Source organism: Phyllostomus hastatus, unplaced genomic scaffold, assembly GCF_019186645.2.
Source record: "Phyllostomus hastatus isolate PE091 unplaced genomic scaffold, TTU_PhHast_1.1 phas_scaffold_46, whole genome shotgun sequence".
In the NCBI taxonomy this organism is placed as follows: domain Eukaryota; kingdom Metazoa; phylum Chordata; class Mammalia; order Chiroptera; family Phyllostomidae; genus Phyllostomus; species Phyllostomus hastatus.
In genome coordinates, this window is record NW_025334032.1 from 3065489 (window position 1) to 3074746 (window position 9258).

The 9258-nt window shown below is 38.1% G+C and overlaps 1 pseudogene; it reads left to right on the forward strand.

Moving 5' to 3' along the window:
• Window positions 1-123: 123 nt before the first annotated feature.
• LOC123807685 lies at window positions 124-1084 on the forward strand (annotated as a pseudogene).
• Window positions 1085-9258: the final 8174 nt, after the last annotated feature.

Here is a 9258-nt window from a genome sequence, read left to right on the forward strand (position 1 = left end):
GGTATTGGGAGAGGAGAGCAGACCACAGAGAGCCCAGAGCAGCCCCATGCCAGACTAGTTACCATCACACCCTGGAAGGAGCTGCAGCTGCCATAACTGGCCCCAGTCACTGCCATGGCAACCATGAGCAGTGAGGCCAATACCCAGCAGCCACCTGTTGCCCTCCCACCCAACCCTCCCTACCCCCATTGCCCTTACCCTCAGTGCTGTGGACACCAAAATGAATACCATAGGCAGCGGCGCAGGGAGCAGACAGCTTCAGCCTCACATCAGGGAGGACTGCCAGGGGAGACAAGAAGGCCATCGTAACAAAAGTTTTGGGAACAGTAAAATGGTTCAGTATAAGAAATGGATATGGTTTCATAAACAGGAATGACTCAAGGAAGTTGTATTTGTCCACCAGACTGCCATAAAGAAGAATAACCCCAGGAAGTACATTTGCAGTGTAGGAGATGGAGAGACAGTGGAGTTTGATGTTGTTGAAGGAGAAAAGGGTGAAGAGACAACAAATGTTGCAGCCCTGGTGGACCTAACAGTGTAAGGCAGTAAACATGCAGCAGACTGTAAACACTATAGACACTATCCTTGTCACAGGGGTACTCCAGCAATTACTAGCAGAATTACCAGAACAGTAACAATGGGTTAAAGAATGAGGGATCAGACAGTGCTCCCAAAGGCCAGGCCAAACAGTGCCAGCCCTACCTCAGGTAACAGTTCCCACCTGAATATATGTGGCATCAACCATAGTATTCCAACCCTCCCGTACAGGGAGAAGTGATGGAGGTGCTGACAAATGGGGTCCAGGAGAACAGGGTCAGCCAGTGAGGCAGAATATGTATGGGGAGTACAGACTATGATTTTGCAGGGGCCTTTCTCGCCAAATACAGCCTAGAGAGGATGGCAATGAAAAATCAAGATGAGACCCATGGCCAGCAGCCACCTCAGCCTGGTACTGCTGCAACTTCAATTACCCACGCAGATGTCCAGAAAATCCTAAATCATAAGATGGCAAAGAGACAGAGCAGCCAATCCATCAGCTGAGAATTCATCCGCTCCTGAGGCTGAATGGGGCCAGGCTGAGTAAATGCTGGGTTACCATCTCTACCATCACCTGGTTTAGTAATCTAGCAAGAAGAAATTAATATGAAATTCCAGCAATAAGAAATGAACAAAAAATTAGAAGTGAAGACCTTAAGTGCTTGTTTTTTGCTCACCGACCAGATGATTAGAACTATCTGCATTATATATGCAGCATGGGGCTTTTATAATTTTTCTCTAAAGACATCTCTTTTTGGTAATGATGAACATGTTTTTTTAAAACAATGCCAAGATGGAGGTGTAGGTAGAAACCCTTTGCTTCCTTGCACAACCAAAAGGAGGATAACAACTAATCTAAAATCAATAAACAATCAGAAGTGCCAGAAAATCAAACTGCATGGAATTCTGACAACCAAGAAATTAAAGTAAAAGTCAACCAAAACAACCAGACTGGTAAGAACCTGTGGCGCAAGCAGGGCCAGTTGAGAAAAACTGCAGTGAGGTGGGGGACTGTGTGGGCAGGAGGGCTGAGAGAAACCGTGGTGAGGCAGTGGACCACAATGGTGGGGCTGGCTGAAGCAGAAACAGACTTGGATCTCACTATGGACTATGGCAGGGGTTGTCAAGGTGTGAGAAACACCCAGTCTCACAAGAGAGTTCATGGAAAGTGGGCTAGAGCCAAGCAGACAAGCTGCATTGTTCCTTCTCTGACCCCTCCCCCGCAGGCAGTGCAGCAGTGCAGCAAGGAGGGCTGCCTACCCCTGGAGAATATCTAAGGCCCTGCTCCCTTACAATTTAGTAGGTGTGCTGATACAAAGAAATATGGCCCAAATGAAAGAACAGAGCAAAGCTTCAGAAAGCGAACTAAGCTATAAGGAAATAGCCAACCTATCTGATGGAGAATTTAAAGCCCTGGCAATCAAAATGTCCACAGAACTGATTGAACTTGGTTGAAAAATGAGAGAACAAATGAAAAGATACCCAAAATGAAATAAAGCAAAAATATCCAGGGAACCAACAGTGACAGCAAGGAAACCAGGATTTAAAGCAATGATTTGGAACAAAAGGAAGAAATAAACATCCAACTGGATCAGAATGAAGAAACAAGAATTAAAAAAAATGAAGACAGGCTGAGGAATCCCTGGGAGAATCTGAAATGTTCCAATATCCAAATTTTAGGGGTGCCAGAAGGAAAAGAAAAACAGCAAGGAATTGAAAACTTATTTGAACAAAATATAATGAAGGAGAACTTTCCCAATCTGGTGAAGGAAGATTTCCCAATCTTTCAGGAAGTCCAGGATGCTCAGAGAGTCCCAAAGAAGTTGGACTCAAAGAGGAACACACCAAGGCGCATCATCAAGTTACCCAAGATTAAAGATAAAGAGAGAATCCTAAAAGCAGCAAGAGAAAAGGAGACAGTTATCTGCAAAGGAGTGCCTATAAGGGTATCAGCTGATTTCTCATAAGGAACCTTGCAGGCAAGAAGGGGCTAGAAAGAAGTATTTGAAGTCATGAAAGGCAAAGACCTACATCCAAGATTAGTCTATCCAGCAAAGCTTTCATATAGAATGGAAGGGCAGATTAGGTGCTTCCCAGATAAGGTCAAGTTCAAGGAGTTCACCATCACCAAGCCCTTATTATATGAAATATTAAAGGGACTTATCTAAGAAAAAGAAGGAGATCAAAAACATGAACAGTAAAATGACAAGAAACTCACAACTATCAACAAATGAACCTAAAAGAAAAGAAGAACAACGAAAACAAAAACTAAGCAAACAACTAGAACAGGAACGGAATCAAAGAAATGGACATCACATGGAGGGATTTCAGTGGGGAGGGGGAAGGCAAAAACAGGGGGAAAAGGTACAGGGAAGAAGCATGATTGGTAGGCATAAAATAGATTGGGAGAGATAAAAATGGCATAGGAAACAGAGAACTAAAAAAATTTATGTGTACAACCCATGGACATGAACCAAGGGGGTGAGTGGGTAGTGCTGGAGGGTTGGGGCATGCAGGGCAGAAGGGGGATAAAGGAGGAAAAATTGGAAAAATTGTAGTAGCATAGTCAATAAGATATACTTAAAAATAAAAATAAAACAATAAATCAATACACCTTTAAAGGTTTTTTAAATTGTTTCATATCTGGTCAAGTTGAGATTTTCAAGAACCTCATTTCTAATTTGTAATAAAAGTTTTCAACTTGATTTTTTCAAAAAAGTCAACAAACTGCAAGCACTTGCTAATAAAAGAATCTTAAATAATAGAAAAGAAATAAAAAGCAAAGAGCAAGGCACTGGCTGGCATAGCTCAGTGGATTGAGCTAGGGCTGTGAACCAAAGCATCACAGGTTCGATTCCCAGTCAGGGCACATGCCTGGGTTGCAGGCCACGGCCCCCAGCAACCGCATCTTGATGTTTCTCTCTCTCTCTCTTTCTTTCTCCCTTCCCTCTCTAAAAATAAAAAAATAAAATCTTTAAAAAAAGAATATTACATAAAAATAAAAGCAAAGAGCAGGTTTTATTTACCCCTCTCATTTTGATTACCAGGAATGTTGCTCTGCTTGCATCAAAGAAAGAGCAAATCTTTTGTCCCTTGCTGTCCAGTGTGGTCATATAGTACTTGTAGCCACTATGGACACTGACATTTAAGTACTCAAGGAGGCAGGGCACAAGACACTTTCTGTCCACATTTAAATACAGCATATGAATTTTTTTTCTTTTAAACACTTACTGGAAACTAATCAGCTTTGCAAATAGGGAGTTAGCCTTAATGATTTTCAATGAATACTCTCCATGCTGTATTTATAATCTATTTAAGCTCTCTAGTAATGGATAGTAATGGAAACATTTTCTAGTTAATGGAAAAATTTGAGGCTCATAAAATATGTTTACTTGCTTTGTACAAACTGCCACAATGCCATTCTCAAATTCTCTGAAAGTCATTTGAAGTAAATGTGTGTAATTTGGTCATTTTTAAAACTTCCTAACTTGAAATATTGTATAGGTATGCCCTAGTTTTAAGTCAATTTAGGTTTTGTTGCCTTTCTTTCTCTCTCCCTCTCTCCCTCTCTCTGTTTCTTTCTCTCTTTCCTTCCTTCCTTCCTTCCTTTTCTCTTTCTCTTTCTTTCTTTCTTTCTTTCTTTCTTTCTTTCTTTCTTTCTTTCTTTCTTTCTTTTCTTTCTTTCTTTTTTCTTTCTCTTTCTTTTTCTTCCTTTCCTTTCCTTTTCCTTCCCTTCCCTTCCCCTTCCTTTCCTTTTTTCTTTTCCTTCCTTCCTTCCTTCCTTCCTTCCTTCCTTCCTTCCTTCCTTCCTTCCTTCCTTCCTCCCTTTTCTCTTTTCTTTTCTTTTCATTTCTTCTTTTCTTTCTCTATTTATTTTTTCAACAGCTGCAAAAATGGTAGAAAGAGTGCTGGACCAGGAGTTGGACCTGGACTGTAGAGCCAGATCCACTTCTCTGATCTTGGGCATAGTTACATGTCTCTTCCATTCTCAGTTTGTCATATATAGATTGGGAGGTTGAATAGTTATCTTTAATAGTGCCGACTTTAGAATTTGTGAAGCCCAGTGTAAAATGAAATCTTGATACCCTTTGTTCAAAGCACAGGAAAAAATTGTTGTTGAAGGTACTATAACATAACATGTTTTCCTTTCTTTCACAGTTTCTCAACTTTTGTGGTATGTTTTATTTGCTATCTAATTACATTCTAAGTAGAGGAAATTTAAAATTTTAAATTATTGATGTGAATTTTACTATTCATCTTTATATTGTACAATATCATCTTTAAATGAAAATGTAAGAGTGTTTAATTCATGGGGAGCTACTGATATACAATTAGAATTTCACTGCTTTCACATGTATACATATTTCATTCTTAGAATAATGGGAAAACTGTACAAAATTAACTCAACTGTTTTCATTTCACTTCTGATATGTGTATATTCTATCAATACTTTCTACCTTCAGTTTACTGGTGTGTAAGGAAGGACTGGAAGGCAAAGAGGCTAAGGGATGTTCTCTTTCTCTTTCCTTCTAGATCATTATTTTCAGTGTGAGTGGTAGTCTATAAAGGGAAGTAATGTAAATGAGAAAGGACATAATAGGATTAATTAGTTGTTCCTATTTCTTACAAGTCCATTACCTTTTTGTGCATGTGTGTTGGAAGAATGTTCTGTTTCAAACAGAAAGTGTGGCCTATTCAGGGCTTTCATTTCCCTCCCAGTGCCTACTTAATTGTTGCAGTAACATGCTTGCCTCCACTCACTTTTTTTTAATTTATTTTTTTGTTTTTTAATTACAATTGCATTCAGTATTATATTAGTTTCTGGTGTGCAACACAGTGATTAGACATTACATAGAACATACCAAGTGATCATCCTGATACATTTAGTACCAATCTGATATCATACATAGATAGTTATTACAACACTATTGACTATATTCCCTATGCTGTATTTTACATCCCCATGACTGTTTTTACAACTGGCAATTTACGTATCTTAATCTCTTATGCTTTTTACCCAATCCCCCAATCCTCCTCTCATCTGGCAACCAACAAAATGTTCTCTTTATGTAAGAGTTTGTTTATTTTGTTTTTAGATTCCACATTTAAGTGAAATCATATGGTATTTGTCTTTCTCTGTCTGACTTATTTTACTTAGCGTAATATCCTCTAAGTCAAACATGTTGTTGAAGATGGCAAGATTTCATTATTTTTTATGGCCAAGTAATAGTCCATTCTATATATGTGTTGTCTCTTATTTGTCCATTTATTTACTGATAGATACTTAGGTTGCTTCTATGTCTTGGCTATTGTAAATAACACTGTAGTAATCATGGATGCATATGTTTTTTCAAATTAGTATTTGGAGTTTTTTCAGATAAATACCCAGAAGTGAAATTACTGAGTTCTTTATTTCTTGCTATAGCCTTTGTTTTAAAGTACATTTTGAGTAAGTATTGCTATGCCAGCATTTAAAAAATTTTTCATTTGCAAGAAATATTTATTTCTCCCTTAACTTTCAGTCTGCATATATCTTTCCACCTGAAGTGGGTCTTTTGTAGGGGGCATATGTATGGGCCTTGTTTTCTTATCCATTTAGCTACCCTGTGTCTTTTGATTGGAGCATTTAATGCATTTACATTTAAAGTAATTGTTAATAGGTATGTAGTTATTGTCATTTTATTATTTACATTTTTTATCTTTTTTTCTTCTTCTTAAAAAAGACCTGATAACATTTCTTGCAATAGTGGTTTAGTGGTGATGAATACCTTTAGCTTTTTCCTATCTGGGAAACCATCTGTTCTTTAATTCTAAATGATAGCCTTGCTGGGTAGAGTAATCTTGATTATAAGTCCATGTTTTTCGTTACTTTGAATACATATTGACAGTCCCTTTTGGCCTGAAAAGTTTCTGTTGGGAAATCAGCTGACAGCCTTAAGGAAGGTGCCTTTATAGGTAACTAACTGCTTTTCTCTTGCTGCTTTCAAGATTCTCTATTTATCTTTAACCTTTTGCATTTTATTTTATTTATTATTATTATTTTATTTTAACTGTTGTTCAAGTACACTTTTCTGCCTTTTCCCCCCACCCCATCCAATCCCCCAGCCCTCCCCATCACCCTCCCTTTTCCACGCCCCTGTTATTGTCCATGTGTCCTTTATATTTGTTCCTGCAAACCCTTCCCCTTTCCCCATGAAATTCCCTCCCCTCTGGTCCCTGCCAGCCTTTCTCAATTTCAGTGTCTTTGGTTAGATTTTGCTTGTTTGTTTTTGTTGATTAGGTTCCTGTTAAAGGTGAGATCATATGGTATTTGTCTTTCACTGCCTGGCTTATTTCGCTTAGCATAATGTTTTCCAGTTTGATTCATGCTGTTGCAAAGGGTAGGAGCTCCTTCTTTCTTTCTGCTGCATAGAATTCCATTGTGTAAACGTACCATAGTTTTTTGATCCATTCACTTACCGATGGGCACTTAGGTTGCTTCCAACACTTAGCTATTGTAAATTGTGCTGCTATGAACATTGGGGACCATAGGTTCTTTTGGATTGGTGTTCCAGGGTTCTTAGGATATAATCCTCGCAGTGGAATTGCCAGGTCAAAAGGCAGTTCCATTTTTAGTTTTCTAAGGAAATTCCATACTGTTTTCCACAGTGGTTGCACCAGTCTGCAATCCCAACAACAGTGCACTAGGGTTCCCTTTTCTCCACAACCTCTCAAACACTTGTTTGTTACTTAGTTTATGATGACCATTCTCACTAGTGTGAAGTGGTATCTCATTGTGGTTTTAATTCACATCTCTCTTATGGCTAGCGATACTGAGCATCTTTTCATATGTCCTTAGAAAAGTGTCTGTTCAAGTCCTTTGCCCATTTTTTAATTGGGTTGCTTGTCTTATTGGAGTGGAGTCATGTGAGTTCTTTTTATATTTTGGAGATTAAACCCTTGTCTGAGGTATCATTGGCAAATATGTTTTTCCATATGGTTGGTTCTCTTTTCATTTTAATGCTGTTTTCTTTAGCCATGCAGAAGCTGTTCATTTTTATGGGATCCCATTTGTTTATTCTTTCCTTTATGTGCCTTGCTCTAGGGGACATATCAGTGAAAACATTGCTTCATGGAATATCAGATTTTCCTGCCTATGTTTTTGTCTAGGACTTTTATGGTGTCATGACTTATATTTAAGTCCTGTATCCACCTTGAATTAAGTTAGTGATTCAGTTTCATTATTTTCCATGTAGCTGTCCAGCTCTCCCAACACCATTTGTTGAAGAGGCTGGTTTTAATCCATTTTATGCTGCTGCCGTCTTTGTCAAATATTATAGAGACTTGGGTTTATTTCTCGGCTCTGTATTCTGTTCCATTGGTCCACGTGTCCATTCTTATGCCAATACCAGAATGTTTTGATTACAGTGGTCTCGTAATACAGTTTGATATTAGGTTTTGTGATCTCTCCTACTTTATTATTCTTTCTCAAAGTTGCTGCAGGTATTGGGGTCGTTTATGGTTCCATAAAAATTTTTGAAATGTTTGTTCTGTATCTGTGTAATATGCCATTGGTACTTTAATAGGTATTGCATTGAATCTATAAGTTGCTTTGGGTAGTATGGACATTTTCATGATGTTAATTCTTCTGATCCATGAATATGTTATATGTTTCCATTTGTTTGTGTTTTCCTTATTTTTTCTCTTCAGTGTTGTGTGGTTGTCTGAGCACAGGTCGGTTACCTCTTTGGTTAAGTTTATTACTAGGTAATTTATTTTTCTTCTTGGTATATCAAATGGGATTTTTTTCCTGATTTCTGTGTTTGATATTTCATTGTTGGTGTACAAAAATGCCTTTGATTTCTAAATATTGACTTTGTATTTGGCTGTTTTGCCAAATTTATTTATTAGATTGAACAGTTTATTGGGGGGTCTATAGGATTTTCTATGTATACTATCATGTAATCTGCAAACAATGACAGTTTTGTTTCCTCTTTTCCACTTTGGATGCCTTTTATTTCCTTTTCTTCTTTGATTGCTGTGGCTAGGACTTCCATTACTATGTTGAATAGAAGTGGTGAAAGCAGGCATCCTTGTCTTGTTCCTGAACTTAGTGGAAATTTTTTTAGTTTTTGCCTATTCAGTATGATATTGACTGCAGGTCTCTCATATATGACCTTTATTATTTTGAGGAATGCCCTGTCTAGTCCCACTTTGCTATGTGTTTTTATCATGAATGCATGCTGTACCTTATCACATGCTTTTTCTGCATCTATTGATATGATCATGTGATTTTTCTCTTTGCTTTTATTTATGTGATGTATTACATTTACTGATTTGCAAATATTGTACCATCCTTGCATCCCTGGAGTGAGTCCAACTTGATCATGGTATATGATCCTTTTAATGTATTGCTGAAGGTGGTTTGATAACATTTGTTGAGGATTTTAGCATCTATGTTCATCAGCAATATTGGCCCAAAGTTTTTTTGTTTTTTTCTTGGTTTTGTCTTGATCTGTTTTTGGGATTAGGATGATGTTGGCTTCATAAAAATAGTTTGGGAGTCTTCCATCTTCTTGGATTTTCGGGAATCATTTGTGGAGGTTAGGGGTCAGCTCTTTTTTTTAAAAGCTTTGTTGCCCTGGCTGGTGTGGCTCAGTGGATTGAGTGCCAGCTGCAAACCAAAGGATCACTGGTTTGATTTCCAGTCAGGGCACATGCCTGGGTTGTGGGCCAGGTCCC